The sequence below is a fragment of the Toxorhynchites rutilus genome, chromosome 3 (genome assembly GCF_029784135.1).
Source record: "Toxorhynchites rutilus septentrionalis strain SRP chromosome 3, ASM2978413v1, whole genome shotgun sequence".
Lineage (NCBI taxonomy): Eukaryota > Metazoa > Arthropoda > Insecta > Diptera > Culicidae > Toxorhynchites > Toxorhynchites rutilus.
The window spans coordinates 239,870,374-239,890,958 of NC_073746.1; the positions used below are offsets into that span (position 1 = coordinate 239,870,374).

The 20,585-nt window shown below is 39.4% G+C and overlaps 1 protein-coding gene across 3 annotated transcripts in view; it reads left to right on the forward strand.

Moving 5' to 3' along the window:
* LOC129777071 (uncharacterized) overlaps window positions 1-20,585 on the forward strand; it is a 183,357-nt gene that overhangs the window by 37,899 nt on the left and 124,873 nt on the right. The window contains exon 1 of one of the 3 annotated variants that reach the window (XM_055783135.1): window positions 7,961-8,827. The exons of 1 other annotated variant lie outside the window; for it this stretch is intronic. The gene's annotated coding sequence lies outside the window, so the exon portion shown is untranslated. Of the gene's footprint in view, window positions 1-7,960; window positions 8,828-20,585 lie in introns of those variants that run through there. One more of the 3 variants, XM_055783136.1, reaches the window with a different exon arrangement.

Sequence of the window (20,585 nt, forward strand, 5' to 3'; positions counted from 1 at the left end):
AAAAAAACAATTTTGGGCGGGACGAAGTTTGCCGGGTCAGCTAGTATAAAGAATAAAAGTGACATATTTTTGCTTTGTAACCTCTGTACATCGCAATGGTGTCATTTAACACTAATAGTGTCTTCAGCAAAGTTATGTATTTTCATTTTACAATGCAAAGTAAGACGAGAAAAGATTTTTGACCGTCTTTTTTTCAGAACGGCCCCACTGTGCGTCGCGGCGAACGCTTAGTAACTGTAGGTCCGTGGAGATGAATCTGCATTTATAATCTGGAAGATTGAGCCAGTCTCTCCAAGGTAACCAACGAAGAGCAAATCGTACGAATTTCCATTGGATGAATTTGATGGGATTCACACCGTTACTGTAGAAAAGCGCACATACTACCGAGCAGTACTCCAATGTTGAGCGAACCAAGAATGAGTAGAGAGCTTTCAAACAAGAAACATTCCTGAATTCTTTGGCGAACCGAAATATGAAACCAAGTTGACTTGAGGCATTGGCGGAAACGTAATCAACCTGATCCTTGTAGGTTAGTTTCGAATCAAGAATGACGCCCAAGTTTTTGATGTTTGACTCGCGATTGAGAATATGATCCGTGAGGCAACAGGCGAAACAGATTGGTGATTTTTTCTGCAGAACGCGATAACTGCACATTTTGAGGCATTTAGCACCATTCTGTTCTTGTGACACCTATCAGCGAAAACGTTCAACTGCTGCAGCAGAAATGAAGCGTCGCCTCGGTCCTTTATAACAATACAGTTTGAAATCGTCGACGTATGACAGCTTCATGCAACGAATAGAAAATTGAACGTCGTTCAAATAGAGTAAAAAGATGATGCGTCCTAAGTGACTACCCTGTTTCACACCAGAAGATATTGGAAACGATTCGGAGTTATGATCACCTATTTTAGCTGCCATATATCGACCGGTAAGGTATGAGCGAAGCCAATTAGGATGAGAACCGTGGAAGCTAAGTAACTCTAATTTGGCAATCGCAATGTCATGGTTAATTTTATCAAACGCAGTCGAGAGATCGGTGTAAATGGCGTTCACTTAATGTAGATTTTTTTTTTGTTAATGCAACAAATTATTCTTGTACAGAATTGATTGCAATTCAAAACTGTCTTTCAATTTTCAATGCGATTATTATTTATTGAACAATTTATCATTAGCGACGAGGAAGAAATTTTTCATTCAATCTACAATATCGCTGTATTAAACGTTCCTTCAGGAACGTTATATGAGTCGAATGAAAGCTGATTGATAAGGCTAATTAAATTAGTTGGTAAAAAATTGTGTTAGTTCACAAAATCTTTAAAAGAAACAGAAATAAATCGATTTTTTATTTCTTCTCGATATTTTTGACACACACCAAGATAAAAAATTGTTCGTAAAATATTCTTTAAGCTTCAAAATGATGCACATCCCATCTTTATGCGTTCATTCTATGTACAAAAAAAATTATTTCATTTGTAATGAAAAAAATACTTTTCGGGTACCCAATATAAATATCCACATAATTTTCCCAAACGCATGGTATGATCAAATTCACGGTAAAAGTTTTTGACCATGATAAACTGTATTGTTTGACCGAAAAACCACTACATCTATGTGGCCAAACGGCGCCAAAAATATAACGATAAACACCACATAAATCATCGCTGTCTGTAAGTGGTTTAACACTTGGGCATAGGGTAGGGGATGGAAAGACTATGACAATTCGCCCTGTGTGAATCACATATATAATATGTATTTCTCAAGAGTGTTTGTGGTCGGATAACCCCGCTCAGAGCTTACCCATGAACTCAATAGCAGTTTTACACTCGAGCTGCGCGAAATGCATTGCTGCTTCATGAAACCACCATTTGTACCTTTGAAGGTAATTTTAACATTTTTATCACCAAGTAGACCACAAAGACCGGTTAGAGTCACTAAGTGCGAATGGTGATGTAACGAAGATATCAAAACCGCGCCCCGCACAGATTTAATCCGATGGCATTACATTAGACGAACGTGAGGCCTTCTGTGCAAACTCATGTGAAGATTCGAAATGAACTAACCTCAAAACATCTGTGTTGTGACGTTGATGGTGTCATAATAATTAAGACGATTGGAGGTCAAACAAACAGGAAATGCTTGAGTTTCAAATATAAATTGATATAAATATCTTGCACTCTAAGAGAATATTGGTTATTTGAATTAAAATAATAGTTCACAAAAAGCTGCAGGATTTCCATTTCTTGTGAATCAATTTGAAGGTAACTCTTTGGAAAAATATTTATAAATTTTCATTTAAATTGGCGAACATTCTTTGTCTATTTTTGTTCAGTGTGCTACTCCGAAAACATTACATAAGCTGAACAACTCGTACCGTGCAATGAAGCTCCTTTCTGACCATGCTATATTACATCGCGCCCAAGACACCCAACCCGGCGAATGTCATGTCACTCCATACCCCCATCGGAGTTTGTTTTTGTAATCAACCATCTCAACTTTATCTTCTGTTGGCCGTTACCATCATTCACCGATACGGTCGAAGCCTGAGCCCAAACATTCGAGCGCGTGTAATCACATTTCCACCAACATCCACTCACTCACTCACTCGCTATCGTCATCCAGTCGAAACATAAATCGCTCTGTTTGCGTGGAAACTTTCAGTGGGCTGTGCGCATAAACAAACCAACAGGCCAACCGTATAAATGCGACCAATTGTTGGAAAGAAATGCCTAATGCTATTATCGCTTCTGATACTCCCGCACCGCCCCGCGTAGCTGGCAGAAGACGATCAGTGTATGCAAAACGTCGTTTTCCTACTAAATATTACAGTTGTAACCACAGGAAAATTATGTTTTCGGCAATGTGTTCGAGAGAAGAAAGTGCCACGAACGGTGGAGGGAGTCGAAATCGAGCCTGGGTTATTACAGAAAATGCACTGAGAGAGACACCACTGTTCGCCGTAATTATACAATCTTAATTCTTTATCTTCTTCTTCTCTTATTCTTCTTAATTGGCACTAACGTTCCTAGGGAAACTTCGCCGTCTCAACGTAGCCATTTTTTTTTATTAGTACTTAGTTGAGATTTCTATGTCAAATAACACCCCTTGAATGCATTCTGAGTGGCAAGCTCTAGAATACGCGTGACCACAGTGCAAAACGGAGGAAATTTCTATGACGTAAAATTCCCCGACCAGAACGGGAATCAAACCCGCACTCCCGGCATGTTAGGTGCGACGCCAACCACTCGACCACGGGGGCACAAAACCTTAATTCTAAATTTTCTAAATAAAATCAAAGAAAAATAAATTATAGGAGGTTGTGTCCAAGATACGACCGCATAGTTGACGTAGAACTACGCTGTTATTTTATATAAGTCGCTTGTTTATACCTTCGGATATTATTCTATAATGCTGTGAAATTTTAGAAACAACTGCTTAGTAGAATAATCTCTGAAATGATTTTTAGAATCAGTTGACGATAATTGATTGATGATTCATTCTTGCCCTCGCAAAACAACACACTAGCTGATCGTATGTCGCAATTTATTTCATGTCAATGCATTGAAAATTTACCTCGAAGGCTATTCCGGTGGCCTTTTTCGAAATTGACATAGACTCGGCTCCATTATTCCATTGCACCAGCACCATTATTCCATATCTCATAACTACATCAATATATCTTTGGCGCCGCATGTAAACAACAACAATGACAACACTTGCAAGTATCAAATATCATGCTACATGTTATTTAGTATTGCCTCATAGGAATCGCACCTTTAGATATCGTTCGTACAAACTAAGCGTAAACCAAACGCCAAACAAGCGTTCACCATAGCATGCATACAGATCCATACATTGGTGGCTTGAAACTACTAGCAATATAAACATTTCTCATCATTTTGCGCTATTCTCAAAAGAAACGCTTCTGTTAATATTACTGGCCTCGAAAAGAGTTGCATTACTTTCTTATGCTCGAGATAAGCGCAGCTGTCTCCCTTAGTGGAGGAAGTTTTGCTAATGGCAAGCAAAACCTAATCACATACAAAATTCCAGAACATTTACTTTCTTGATGACTAAACAAGAGAAATAAACTCTTTTTGTTAATAACAACCTCGAAAGTAGTAGCAATGCTTCATTACGATCAATATTAGCGCAAATGCAATCCTAGTTGAAGGCTGTTTTGCGACTGGCACGCGAACCCAAATAACTTATAACATTCCAGTAAGATATTCAAGATACTTAGTATTCCCAAATAATTTTTTGGTGCACAACCTTAACGTCTGCTTCGCCATAACGTCGGTTTAATGCATTGATGCATTCTCAAAGGCACAAACGAAGCCCTTATGAAGACGGAAAATAAACAATGTTAACTGCTTGGAAAAAGACCGAATTATGCCACACAACTTGTACTCTGCTGTAACACACATCGATGCGAATTCGCTGATAAGTTTGTCAAGAGCGACCGCATTCACCACCAGCGTATTGAGCTTGATTTTGGTTGCTGCATGGGCGTTTACATTTTCGACCGACGCGCCGAAATCGCCTACTTCGCTGTTGTTCGGTGCGGTGTCACATTCGCGAAGGCTCGGTTCAGTGCGAGCGCTTTTCACTGCACCAACACCGCGTGCATCATTAGATGATGCTTACCTCGAAATTTTATTGCCCCTGGCAATGCGTTCGTTTTTTGCAGGGCTCGAGCTTGCCTTCCTCTTCTTCTTGCTCATCGCACACTACGCGAAGCGTCCAATTTATGACGCGGAAAGAAGAACACACGATACGAATAACGCGAAAAACGAACAGAAAAATTAAACGACGATTTCCATGTTGGATTACCACTGGTGGGGTCCAATCTTAGATCGAAGCGCAGCCGAAGCTGGATTGGAACTGGAGTGAACTGGATTACTCAACAGTCCGATGCCGAATGAAAGTTTGCCTTCTTCTTCTTTCTTTGTTTTTAAGAGGCTTTAAACTTTGAAGTTCATTCGCCTCTAACGTTTGCCTCAGCGAGATCCACTGTTTATACTCTAGGCAAGTATTCCCCTTCATACTTCTTCTTTTCCTTTGTTCACGGAGACTTTAAATCCTACGATTTCCCCTCCCTTGGTCGTCGATAAGTTGTTCGTTATTGATTGCTCTGTTCGGGAAAGCACTCAAATGGACAGAACAAATGTATGGGAAAATAGAAACACTTAAAGTTTTCATAAATTTTAACCATTTACTAACAAGGGGATTCTAATGTATGGCATATTAAACAAATCTTACGGAATTTCCGATTCGTTTAGTATGTAAATCGCCAAAATCCGTTCGCGGCAAAAATAGTTATTAACGTTAACTTTATTTCATAAAAACGTGACCTGTTTTCTGATTTTACACCCTTAATGAAAGACGTAGTTCTACGTCAAAATCATAAATCATAAGCATAATAATAGTATTTACTGAAGTTTATCCTGTTGAATTTTCAAGAGTAATAGAATATGTTGCCTATGTTTTATATTGGAGAGAGCAAAATGCAATGAAATTGCATCACCGTAGTTTTCTGGTAGATAGCTTTAGCGTTACTGTCGATCCCCAAATGTGTTTGCCCATATGAATGAACAAGTTGTATGGCTCGGGAAAAGTCGATGGTCATCCTAACGATCGAAAGTGAAAGATACAACAACGTCTTAACCCATACATATAACGCACTACTAGGAAATGTCAACATACAGCCATTTCATGTCAAACCGATATAGTAGTTCTCAGATTTTGAACTATTAGACCGTTTCAGATGATCGACATATCAAACGAAAGCCAATTAGTTGGCCTTTGAATTTTGTTTTCGTAATTATTGATTGTATTTGTTTTTTCGCAGTTTACATGGTCTCGGGACCCAGGGCGCTATATTATTTTATATTTTTTTCTTGAGAGCTGGGGATTTTTTACATATCATATCCTAGAATCAGGGATGTGTTCTTTTTCTTTTTTAAGCTATGATTTCCAGAAAGTGTCCGCTTCATCAGAGCCCCAATATATTCAGATTGGGCGTAGATAAGGAAATGTTTGTACAACATTGACCTTATCGGCTCTATACCACGTCTTTAGAGTACAGAAATGATGGAAGATCGGGCCAAAATAAAGAATTTCATCGCGACTTTTTATGTCAGTAGCCATTTTTGCAGGCAGTGCCTATGGTGATGAGAGTTTGAGTTTTCCTGCCACAAGTGCGATAGCGCTCCTCTTGTTATATGCGAAAAGCGCGGGAAGCGCGATAGCGCTCTTCTTGTTCTATGTTATTATTTTTGACTTAGCGCCTCTTAACGTAGGATTTCGTCTCTCGGGGACATTTTTTAAAGAGCACTCCACGCGCTTTGTGCAGCAAACCATAATTTTGAATGAAATTGTTTAAATATTGTTTAAATATATTATTTTAAAAAAAAATTATGTAGAGGTAAGGGAGTTTATGTTAGTAAATTTTATAAACCTCACTTTTTATGTGTTTTTTTTTCCTATTAATACAACTTTTGGGACCTAATCAGTTAACTAAGCTATTTAGTATTTTTTTAAATATACCCAAACTCATCCGCATTTTTGACATATGCTGACAAAATTTGCTCCGCACTCAAGTGGTTAAGGGAGAGTGACACAAAGCGGTCAAAGTTTGAGTTTTTTGAAAATCGAAAAACCACTCAAGGGGGAAGTAAAGGAAATAGGGGTTTTCGAAAAAAAAATTTGATGCCAAATGTCTTGAAATTGCATGAAACGTCGAGATCTAGTGTCATCTCGAAATGAAAAATTGTCAAAAATCAACACTCTGGAACTTCTTTTTTCGGAATACGAGACGAAACGTATTGTTTTAAGTGCCAGTAAAAATAGTTATCTCGGCTTTTCATTCGGAACATGTTGTGAAATGTTGATTTGCCCGATAATATACCCCATGCGAAATATTAGCTCATTCAAACTTGATTTATTAGTATTGTAGACGTTAAAATTTGAGTTTCGCTAAAACCGAAAAATCACCGGAAAACGAGGTTTTCAAAAAAACTCAAACTTTGACCGCTTTGCGCCAGTCTCCCTTAAGTCCGATTGGGCTGATATTTGGCATAGGGCGTTTTTTCGAGGTGGTGAAAATTTTTTATGGTGTAACTTTTTGAAATTAGAGATGACCACATTTATTGGCACCCTAGTGTGTATCTTACATGGGTGCCTTATGAAGTACAAACACATGTTGAGAACTAGTTGCGTGATATAGTTTAAAAATAAAATCGAAAAATTCATTTTTTTTATCCAATTTGTATATTTATTATTTAGGCTCATTAGCATTGTGCTCCCGTGGCCGAGTGGTTAGCGTCATAACTAACATGCCGGGTGTTCGGGTTCGATTCCCGTTCTGGTCGGGGGAATTTTTCGTCAAAGAAATTTCCTCCGACTTGCACTGTGATCACGCGTATTCTAGAGCTTGCCATTCAGAATGCATTCAAGGCGTATTATTTGGCATAGAAATCTCAACTAAGTACTAATAAAAATGACGCAAGTAATACTACGTTGAAACGGCGAAGTTCCTCTAGGAACGTTAGTGCCATTGAAGAAGAAGAAGAAGACCTCATTTTTTTTAATTTAGTGAAATTAAATACTATAGAGTCTGTGTAGATGAAAGTTTAACTTAACTTCTATAATACAAAACTACCGAAGTGAGCTACGCACATTTACCCACATTTCATATGGCGCATTTTCCGTTCGTATCAACTCATGGTCTGATCTCCTCAACACCGACGGCTTTTTCCGATCCCGATTTTCCCCCGCAGCAAGACGAGTTCCAGTCATAACGCTTTTTTACTCTGTTTAGGTTTTTTTTCCGCGCTCGCGGAACACTCTCTCCATCTCCGACGGTTTGTTTGCAAGTAGCAGCTAGCGGAGCTGATTTGAACGCGATCTTGGGCGAGGCGATTCAAACTCGCGCAAACCTGTCAGTGTTCTTTGAACATGAGCCGCGATCAGACCTCCTTGCAAGGCCGGAACTGCGCCGGATGCGGTCGCTAGGTTTCGACGTCACAACAACTGTTTTCGTCGTGGTTTTAATTTGTTTACAGCCACCGATTGTCGATTGGAAATTTAGCTTATGTCAGGGAAAATCCCTTTCCCCTTCCACCGTTCCTAACGACAACTTCTCCCGCTCGCGCTCGCGTTGTTTAGTGTGATAGTGGTGAAGAATACAAAAAAAGAGGAAAACAAAAACGCAAGGAGAAAATTAGGAAGCAGTAGCCCATCCAAACCAGTGCAGTGTGATGGTAGTGGTTCGAGATTGATTTTACTTTCCTCGATCGGTAAAAGCGGTGACATTCTTTGAGAGTTGCAAATTGCGGCATAGCCATTGGCCATCTCTGCAGAGAAGCTGTAAGCTGTTGTTGTTGTACTTGTTATTTTCTGCTCTGTTTTTTTTTGCTGTGGAGTTATAAGCTCTTTTGCAACGCATGGAAGAACTGCTTGAAGGGTTTTTCGTGTTGCTCAACTGAGAGACGGGAAGTTATTAAACCGTTGGAAAAAGTACACAATATCTACTTCATCAATTCAGACCGATTGTGTGGGGTGTTTATGTAAATGGAAACAAGTGTGAATTAGCAGGAGATTGTCAAACATAAACAGTAATGTTCGTGTTTTTGGATCAGCGAAACAACGTTGCGTTCGAAGTGATTTCTAGATTGAAGAGGTTCGTCGCTTGAGGCCACTGAAATATTTGTGTATCTTCAAAGTATTTGGTAGTGTTGTTGGATCTATTGGCGCATATCTCGAAAGCCGTTCCGGGATTACACAGGGAAAAAAAACAAAACGAATGATGTGAAATGCCATACAAAAAGTAAGTGTTTAATATTGAAGTAGACAACACTTGAGTGCCTGTTTGCTGCTAACCGTTACCGCTATGTTTGATAACTTAATACTGGGTCAGTCAAGTGACATGCTACCATAAGCCTGCGGCAATGTATTGCTCGGTTTTTTCCTCCATCTCCTTCACGGGCAATGGTGGTTTCGCTCGACAATAACACACCTGACGCGCATGGCCTTCCGAGGAAAATCGCGTCGTTGGCTGCACTCCTCATACAGTGTTACCAATCGCGTACCATAGCTGCTTACACTCTATAGACGGGTATTTTGACATCGTGCATTCTTAATGTACGTGAAAAATTACCGGCAGCAGTGGATTATGTAAACGTGTGCTATTTCAATTACGGAATCGGCGTCTACTGAAAAAAAAACTGTTATTTACTTCATGAAGATGTACTAAATGTACCGGAAACCAGCATCTTTTGATGCGCAGTGGCAAAGATTTGACACCCAATAATCGAAACTCTATATTTCAACAAACCGCGCACAGAAACAAACAATGCCTAATGAAGTCGTTCACGGACAGTTGTGGCTCCCATTTTAGCGGCTTCTCACTTCCCGGGAACAATCTCACCATGCAGAAAAAAACAACAAAACCATAAGCGTTGACCAGACAGCAGCCCAGCTCAATTTGAGCGAATTCGCAACGCAACACTCTACAAGTCCGTTGTATTTGCCGCTACTGCAAAGCATGACTGAATAAATTATAGAGCTTGTTTTTTTTACTGCACTCGATGATGAGGTGATGAGAGGAGGCATATCCAATGCCTATTTTCACTCCGGTATAGCTTGGGCACTTCGATTACAACGGTGTTCACGAAATTTGCCACAACGCATCGCAGATGTTGTTAGTTTGTTTTGCAGATCTCCGAAAGGAGGAAGCGATACTAATTCAACAGTCTATGAGCAATATATTGTGCTCCCGTGGCCGAATGGTTAGCGTCACACCTAACATGCCGGGGGTTCGGGTTCGATTTCCGTTCTGGTCGGGGGAATTTTTCGTCAAAGAAATTTCCTCCAACTTGCACTGTAGTCGCGCGTATTCTAGAGCTTGCCACTTAGAATGCATTCAAGGCGTGTCATTTGGCATATAAATCTCAACTAAGTACTAGTAAAAATGACGCAAGGAATACTACGTTGAAACGGCGAAGTTCCTCTAGGAACGTTAGTATCATTTAAGAAGAAGAAGATGAACAATATAGAATATGTATTGTAATTTGTTAATCAGTAACATAGTATAAAAACGTGACCACATGCAGCAATTAGGCCAAAAAACGCATCGAATGCGAAATTTTGAGTGGTACGAAAAAAATGCGACAATTTCCGTTTTCTGCAATCGTGAATTAGTATAACGTGTTGTATCCGGGCGTGATCCATTCTGTATTGGAATAACCAAGTTTGGAATGATTTTCGCACGAATTTCGATAATAATCGATATCGACTAGCAGTTTAAATGAGTCAGTAAAAGGTTTAAATCAGGCGCAAAATTAGGGCAAACGGTTGCATAACATTTACTTGTATCCGGTTTAAGGAAAGTTCATGCAAAAAGATATACGCAGCTCATTTTAGTAGTTCTTTTGGTGGAAAGGTTTCGTTTTCAAAGACTTTTTTACAGTTAAATTCATTCAATTCCAAAATTCTGAATCTCCCCAGAAGAAATCGAAAGTAGGACTATTGAAGAGGCATAAGTTAATAAGGAACGATAGAAAATATAGAGGAAGAGGAATTTTCATTTACTTCAGGAATAGCATTACTTGTAATGTAATATTCCAATCTGAATCGCGGGCCTGATATTGATGATATTGATTTGACAGAGTATTTTTTTATCGAAGTTTCCTTATAACAAAACAAACTTTTGTTTGGTATTCCCTATAATCCTCCTATAAATAGTTACTCTGAAGTATTGTATAATGAACCTGACACTGCCGTATTTGGGAATTTTTATAGTAGAATTTTTTTATTTAAAAGCAGTAAATGATTCAGAAAAAATCGATTGGCTACCACTATAGTGGACGATTGACGTAATTTCTAAGCAGTTTTAGTATTAGGAGCATCAATTATTATTAAATACATGAATTTAGTAAAAGTCATAACATGAATAAAAAACATGAAATAAAATTTCAAAACTAAATCTTGTGAACAATTGTTACAACTGATAATTTCGACCGGTCGGTAGTTCTAGTGTTAAATTTCCACAATTTTCTAAACATTATATAATTTTTGCTTCTATAAAAATCCTTAAATCAAACCAGTACAACGAAACTGAATACTATCGAGATTATTTTAACATTGATAATGATTTACTCACTGCTGCTCTTTTTTCAATCGATTGGAAGTTATATATAATATATCCAAATGTAGCAGCAACTTAATTTCATTTCCCATTTTGTGTCTGCGGACCTAAAAAGAATCCATGTTTCAATAAAGAAATCATACAATCTATGGGGGAAAGTGACAATGTTTATTCTTCTTGGAAGACAACTAAAAATGAGGCCGACCGTGTTCAATATAGAAGACTACGAAACAGCGTTGTTATTCATAGCATTTCGATGCGGTAATGTTCTTAATTATGATGATTATGATCTAGATAATACTTCAGGATATTCATCTTCATTCGCTTCTAGTACACCCAAACAAGCGTTTTGCTCTATTATTGTGACTTTTTTTGGTTTCCATTCCGATGGAAGAATGTCGGGAGTGAGAGTTGAACTCATGACCGTTAACGTGAGAAGTACGGATGTTATCAACTACGTGAGGTCGCATAGCTAGGATTTAGCATTGGCAGCAAAGATATCATTATTAACAGAAAAAAGACACCTGTGATCTTGCGTAGTCCTGATGGAACACAACACCTCGTTTCTGGTCAATCGCCAGCTCCAAACGGTCCAATTCTTGACAGTAGAGATCGGAATTTAGTGTTCAGCCATACGGAAGCAACTCATAATAAATGATTTGTTTTAAGTTCTACCAAATACACAGTAGAACCTTCCTGGCCGTTAGCCCAGGCTTGGCCACCGTTTGAACTGCGTCACCACACTACACCCAAACTAGCGTTGGCAAAAATAATGCTTTTTCGTGTGCTGAAGGGTTAAATGAGCAATTGATGAGCTGTTTCAAAAGCTTTAAAATATATGTATGTATGGGAGCAGACGTTTCCTTTTTTTCTCTTTTTTCATCTCTTTCGGGATTGTGCCATAAAAAAATCAATGCGATATCAACCGGGATCGAACCAAGGTCAGATGGAATGCAAGGCTATTTAACACGACCACGCTATTCGCATAGCTACCGGTGCTGTTGCATAAGAGCGGAAAGTGTTTTCTAAGAGAAAAAAAGAGAGCATAAATGAGAATCCCTTGTGCTCCCTTGGCCGAGTGGTTAGCGTCATAACTAACATGCCGGGTGTTCGGGTTCGATTCCCGTTCTGGTCGGGGGAATTTTTCGTCAAAGAAATTTCCTCCGACTTGCACTGTGATCACGCGTATTCTAGAGCTTGCCTCTCAGAATGCATTCAAGGCGTGTTATTTGGCATAGAAATCTCAACTAAGTACTAATAAAAACGACGCAAGTAATACTACGTTGAGACGGCAAAGTTCCTCTAGGAACGTTAGTGCCATTGAAGAAGAAGAAATGAGAATCTATATCTATCTCGGTCTAGGCCGTGTATTTGGCAAACTATACGAAAAGCTGTAATACGTGCTTATTTTATATTTGTACATTTTTATCTTACGATAATTTTGTTGTAAATTACACAATAGTCATTTTTAAGCGTAAGAGTATTCGTATCTTATCGATACACATGTCGCTCTTTTTTTCTCGACGTGAGAATATTCCTATTGTTCGAATGTTCACAGTTGGGCTATTTATTTCACTGAACTACAGTACGTCCCATTACGATAATCCTTTTTTGTAACGGCAAATATCACTATATTTAAGCTATAACAAAGCCGGATTTAATCGTGTACATGTTTATGGTATCTATACATATGGTAAATTACACAGTAGCCATTTAGGCGTAAGAGTATGGCTTCTGTTGCATTATTCAGTAAGACGGAGACAACGGAGACAGTTGATATGATGATTTAATATCAACATTGTTTCTTGTTGCAAGTAGCACAGCTTGTATGGATGAAGAGATGCTAGGACTCTGACCTTGAATCGATCTCCATCATTGATGTTTGTTGCGAGGACGTAGTTGTTCTATAACAACACAAATATAATCAATTGAAGGCCCTAAGTTATGAACTCACGATCGATCGCTTAGTAATCAAACGCGCAACCAATAAAGCTACGAAGACCTTTTCGGAAGCTTCTAATTAATCGACATCAATACATATTACAACTCGGAAATCATCTTGATTTTTCAACTAATTCTTCGCATTGAAGTGTATGTATAAATAACCTATCCGACATATCACAAAAACCCAAGAAATGTTCCATAAATAGCATATTCTTATTAGTAAGTTGTAATATGAACACCTCGATAATAATTTGATTTAAATAACATATATTGTTCCGTTTTGGTCACAAAGATCCCAGAAAATATTCAGAATAAACAAATTACAGGTTTATTCGACAAAATTGATATGGTCTTCTTCAAAATAAAAATATCAATTGATCACGCACTTATGTTAACGTTTTGTACAGTTCTAGAAATATTAGGTTGGGGAAAAGTAATCCATTATTCTCTCGATAGCTAGCTGTTGTGATCGATATATTGCCCAATATTCATCATACAATTTCAAGTTTATGTTCGTTGTGAAGGTCATATTTCACACTAAAAACATATTTTGCTGTTTTTTATTGTTCCATTCAGTTGTGAGTTACAAGGTGTTAACAATGGAAGTCAAGAAAGAGAAAATTTACACTTTTTCTTTGATAAAGGCGAAAATGCAAGCAATATTGAATTTCGATTGAATTTCGTTCAACACAAGTGGATGTGTACTTTTTTTGTTGACGCGAATTTGTGTTTTTTAACTGTTTCCGTCCCATATCTATGACCAAGTTTTAATGTGCTTGAAGCGAGTTTATAAATTCTCTTAGAGAAAAATCAAGTTTATTTGTTCATTGTGCTACACTGCGGTTAATCGCCCAATTTATTCTGTGTTCATCGAAGCTAAGTATAGTCCCGCACTGTTTTTGTTTTTTGGATACAATTGCGATGCACGAAGATATGGACACGGGAGAAAAGAGCGAGAGACAATGTTACACACAACCGTGCGCTCAGTGCGCTGTGCCTATTGCCGAACAAGATGCGTGTGTTGAGTGTTTTGGGAAGTGTAAGCTTTCTATCCACGTCGGTTGCTTACCCGGCGCGACAGCGGAGGATATAGAAGTGTTAAAAAAGCTTCCTAATGCGATGTTTGTGTGCGACGCGTGTTTAGCGCTGAATGATTATGACGATAGGCACAGTGAGAAACTGTTGGGTGATATTGTCAAAAAATTGGATGAATTTTTGTGCGTGATTGAACTTGCCAAAAACTTCGAAGACAAGGTGAAGCAAATTATAAGAAACGAATTAGTGCGAGTGAATAAAATGTCTAATATTGCTGTTGAGATTAACGATGATGTAACTCGTGGAGTAGTTACACGTTCTGCTGCAAAGAAAAGACGAATTGAATCCGTAGTGGATAAAGAAAATATGATCGAGACCCCAAAAACGAGCTTCGCGAATGTGCTAAAAAAAAATATAAAAGTAACTGAAACAGAACGTGTAAAGAAACCGAAACCGAATCATCAATCAAACTGCTTGAAGAAAACATCGACAAGCAACTGGGGGGTCAATTTGAGGTGAAAGTTAGGGAGTGTATGAAACCCACAATCAAAATAATCGGAATGAGTGACAAACTTGATGAAGATTAACTGAAGCAAAAACTTGTTAGTCAGAACGATGCTCTCACTAGTCTGAAACACTTCAAACTTCGTAAAACATATTGCAATGAGAAGTAGCGATATGATAACTATAGTGCGATTGTCGAGCTCGACGCAGACACATTTTTTTAAGTTATGAATGTTGGGAAATTAAACTGCGGTTGGAATCGTTGTTGTGTTTTAGATGGGCTTCAGGTCACTAGGTGTTACAAGTGTTGTGGGTTTAATCACAAGATGGCCGACTGCAAGGCAGAAATTGTGACTTGCCCTATATGCAGTGGAAACCATCAAGTGAAAGAGTGTAAATCTCGTACAGAAAAATGCGCTAACTGCGAAAAAATACGAGTAGAACGAAAGCTAAATATTGACGTTGAGCACTCTGCCTGGAGTAGCGAATGCCCGGTTTACATCAGCCAGCGAGACAGACGTAACAAGATGGTTGATTACTCTACATAGCAACTAACTTTCTACGTATCGTCGCCTCATCATCTCGAAGGAACACCGTTATCCGACACGGGACGTAGAGCACAAAGCAGTAAGGAAGCCTCTGAATCACCTTGCTCTGTCGTGCCAATTACCTTCGAACAGCCACCGTACCTTCGCTCTTGTCCTTCAAGTCGTCCCGGCCCTGAGTATAGCGTTGACGAAGAGGTCTTCCGAACTGTCTTTCATTGCAAGTATTTACTTGGTAATTGATGGGTTCACCCAGCAGGACTGCGAAACAGAAAACAGATGTCACCTCAGAATGTCTCTTCATCTTGGAAGAACACCATCATCCGACCCGGGACGCTCGACACAAAGCAGTAAGGAAGTCCCTGAATCACCTTGCTCAGTCGTGCCAACTATCTTCGAACAGCCACAGTACCTTCACTCTTGTCCTTCAAGTCGTCCCGGCCCTGAGTATAGTGTTGACGAAGGGGTCTTCCGATCTGCCTCCCATGGCAAGTACTCCATAAGGAACGGCAAACCTTGTGCTGATGTCTACTCACCCCACAGAAATGAGCAACAACAAATAGCAGTCCTGATTCCTCGGATATCTTAATTTACTACCAAAACGTTGGTGGTATCAACAGCTCTCTCGTAGAGTACCAATTGGCTCTGAGCTCCTACGACATTTACGTCTTTTCCGAAACCTGGCTCAATGGAAACACTGCATCAAGTCAGCTGTACGACAACTCTTACTCCGTCTACAGGCAGGATCGTTCGTCGCTCAATAGTAACAAACGCACGGGAGGTGGTGTATTGTTGGCTGTTCACTCAAGGATCAAATCCCTTACGCTCAATCCTCCGAGTTGCTCGACGGTAGAGCATCTGTGGATCGCTATTACCACTTTGGACGCTACACTTTACCTGTGCGTAGTTTACATGCCTCCTGATAGGGTAAACGATGGACCTTTGATCAACCAACATCTTGACTCTCTCTATTGGGTTGTTTCACAACTAGAACCGAGAGACAACATTATGATCCTGGGCGACTTCAACTTGAGCTCAATCTCTTGGCAGCATAACTCGCATGGTTTTCTCTACCCGGTTTCTTCTCAAACCTCGATCTGCTTGACATCACAAGAACTGCTTGATTCCTATTGCACCGCTGGACTGAGGCAAATGATAGGAATCAAAAATGAAAACGATCGCATACTTGATCTGTGCTTCGTCAACGAAGAACTATGTGAGCACTGTACAGTCATGCAAGGACCATCACCACTTGTTAAAATAGTGCGACATCATCCTCCTATACTGGTGAATCTCAATTTGAAACCTTTCCGACAATTTCACGATGCTTCTGAAAGTGTTTCGTACGATTTCAGTAAAACTGATTTTACCGCGATGAACAATTTCCTCGCACAAATCGAGTGGATAGATGTTTTTCAAGGCTGTGACGCTAACCTCGCTGCATCGATCATGTCGAGTATTCTGCTGTATGCAATCGATCAGTTTGTTCCATTGAAGACGAAACGTGAGGATACCAAGCCTGCCTGGTCAAATGGTGCCCTGAAGTATCTTAAAAGAGTGAAGCAGTCTGCTTTAAGACAGTTCAGCAAGCACCGTACGGACTCAACAAGAGCGAAATATCTAAAGACGAATGCTGAGTATAAACAGCTCAATAATCGTCTCTTCAGTGCTTATCAAGACCGTCTGCAGAGACGCCTTAAGGTAAATCCTAAAGGATTTTGGCGTTACGTCAAAGACCAACGTAAGGAATCCGGTCTACCATCTACGTTGACCAACGGTTTATTGGAAGCTGATACGACTACCGACATCGCTGACCTGTTTCGCTCTCAGTTCAGTAATGTGTTTGTCAATGAACACATCGATCCGCAGGATGTTGCTGCTTCTACCAGAAACGTACCTCGACTTCTTGCTTCTGAGCTGGATTTTGTTATCACTGACGATATGGTAATTGCAGCAACTAAGAACATGAAAACCTCCACAGGATGTGGTCCGGACGGCATTCCATCACTCGTCTTGAAAGGTTGTGTAGACACACTTGCGTCACCTCTAGCGACAATGTTCAATCTGTCCTTATCTTCCGGTGTATTCCCGAGATGCTGGAAAGAGTCGTATGTTTTTCCAGTATATAAGAAAGGATGCAAACGGAGCGTTTCGAACTATCGAGGTATTGCTGCATTATGTGCCACCTCGAAGTTGTTTGAGCTGATCGTGCTTCAGGCGTTAATGCAAAGGTGTTCACAGTATATCTCATTGGAACAACACGGATTTATGCCTAAGCGTTCCACGACCACTAACTTGACGTGCTTCACCTCGTTCGTGATACATCAAATTGAGAATGGACTACAAGTAGACGCTATCTACACCGACTTATCCGCAGCGTTTGATAAGATGAATCATCGAATAGCAGTAGCTAAATTTGACAAACTTGGAATGAGTAACCAAATGGTCATCTGGATCCGATCGTATCTCACTGGTCGTAGCATGGCAGTCAAAATTGGAGATCATGTTTCATCACCGTTTCCGGTTTGGTCTGGTGTTCCGCAGGGCAGTCACCTAGGACCATTTTTGTTCCTGCTGTACATGAACGATGTCAACTTCACTATGAAATGTCTGAAACTCTCGTATGCCGATGACCTGAAGCTCTACTACGTCATACAGCAACCGCGAGACGCATTATTCCTGCAACAACAATTGGAAGCTTTTGCCGAATGGTGTCTAACGAACCGTATGTCGCTTAACGTGTCGAAATGCTCCGTTATTTCATTCGGGCGTAAACACACACTCTTCTGCTTTGACTACACATTGGCAGGCGTACAACTCAAACGCGAATCAACAGTCAAGGATTTGGGGATTCTGATCGACGCTAAAATGAGTTTTAAAGATCACGTCACATATGCTGTATCTAAAGCCACTTCGCAATTGGGGTTTCTTTTTCGCTTTGCCAAAAAATTTAAGGACGTTTACTGCCTAAAAGCCTTATATTGTTCAATTGTGCGTCCTATCCTGGAATACTTATCCATTGCTTGGTCACCGCACTACCAAAATGGAACACAACGCATTGAATCTGTTCAAAGGAAATTCATCAGGTTTGCACTTCGTCACCTCAGCTGGAGGGATCCTTTGAATTTGCCAAGCTACACAAGCCGATGTAAGCTCATCAACCTGGAACTATTGGACGCGAGACGCAAAGTAACGAAAGCATGCTTCGTTGCAAATCTCTTGCAGGGCAATATCGATTGTCCTATACTGCTCAGTATGCTGCACATTAATACCCGTCGTCGTCATCTACGATCACACTCATTTCTCATCATACCTCATGCTAGAACGAACTATGGCCTACATGAACCAGTGCGGAGTATGTGTCGTGTTTTCAATAAGTGTTACTTTGTATTTGATTTCAATGTGTCACAAGAATCGAATAAGCGCGAATTTAGACGTTTTTTTTTGTTAGCTTACGGTGTTGTCAGTTTAAAAAATTGTGTTGTTAGTTTAAGTTAGTTTAAGTACTAATGTCATTGGGATGGAAATCATCTGTTGGCAAATACAAAGAAATACAAATACAAAAAATACCACTGAAATTGTGAATTCTGAAATCAGGACAACGCATACCTATAGTGACTCGCCGAAGATTCCGGGAGCTTGATTGGAATGTCTTCCTGATTGATAAGAAATTGTGATCAAGAGAAGGCTGCAAAAATCGTTTACTAGAACTTTTCGCCAATAAGGACCAAGCCTGCTATGAGAGAGGCATCATGAAGCTACCTTTAGAAAGGCTATACATTTTGCAACAAAACGGTGCATATTTGACCCAAATCGGACAATTCGAAGAACATTAAAAAAAAGTTTTGAATTTCACCCAAAAATAATGAATTTATTTTTCCCCGACCTAATATTTTTGATAGTCGATAGAAAAATTTAGACAAACCCAAGAAAATTAGACAGCGTTTTTATCTAGAAGGATTGCTTACTTAGTGGCAAAAATATCATTAATGCACGCGTTGAAAAGTTGTCGAAAATGCAAAGCGAGAGACGTGATAAAATTCTGCAAATTTACGATGACCACGCCCAACGTGGTCAAGAGGAAAGATCGCCAAGGCTATCATATTCTCGAAATCGACTGTAAATACCATGCTTGAACGTTCCCGGAAAACATTGACGTTGGATCGCGCAAAGCCAACCAAACATAGAAATGGAACATATGACCGGGAACTACGGGAAATAATCCTGGCTTAACGTAAAAGTAAAGGGGATTTTCGGAATAAGATCATATTTGTCTTCGCAGATAAGTTCACTCGCAAGTTAATGATTTAGCAAGCCATCAGTCCTAACTCTAAATGGAACAGACTTTAATACGATTCTAAGCTCAAATCATTTTCTATCTATCTATCATCTTATCATAATCATATATAATAAAAAATAAACATCATAAGCAAGATGTAAATCGGCATCTATTTAGTATAATAAATTAACGAGCGATGAAGGGGATTCCTTCATATCTTTCGAACGACCGGAAATTTTGAAAAATCGTACGGTTTCAGGCCATTGTGTATTCGCATGAATCAAATTTTTCTTCTCGAATGCACTTTACCGTAGCCATATTATGAAAAAATCAGTGACACAGCCCTTTGCGTTACACAAAAAATAATAATACGGCACCTGAGAATTTTAAAAATGACACTGAGATTGTAACATCAGTAGCTTGTGGTTTTCCATAGCGTTGCACATAGCATAAACGTTACACGATCTTAGGTCTGCTTAGCTCTGGTACGAAAGACTCCTCATTGTGAACTAAGGTGCACCCGAGGAGTTAAGTGCCAACTCATCAAAATTGTAGAACTTATCAACCGCTGCTTTTTGTTCATGCACGGAATAGTAATTCCAATTTGAAGGGTTCAAGACTGGAGACATTTCAAGACATTTTTTCTCCTGAATTCTTCAATTTCTGATTCCAAACCGTTTTATATATTCTGCACCCATGTATCACTGTATTTTTTTATTGAAATCTATTCGTGCAAATAGAACACTACCGGAAGATTTCGCATGATTTCACGATTCATTCGATTAAAAATGACTGGATTATTTATTGGAATACAAACAATGTTTAACACTTTATTGTTCCAACTCATAAATCATCTGACTTAATCATTACCAGCAATACGCAATCAGTTACAAAGATTCTATCACGAGGATTACGAAAGACTACCGGCGTCATCTTTTAATCTATAGTCCATATCATGGCTGATCACAGATCACGGCTCTAAGTTCGCGTAGTTTCCTCACGTTTCATGAATGAAAAAAGGGCACCACAAACAATCTAACAGCAATGAATTGAACCGCATCACATTCCGAGATTGATCACACGGCGCGCACCCGAAAAAGTGAATGTGAGGGGCAGACTGATCAAACATAAT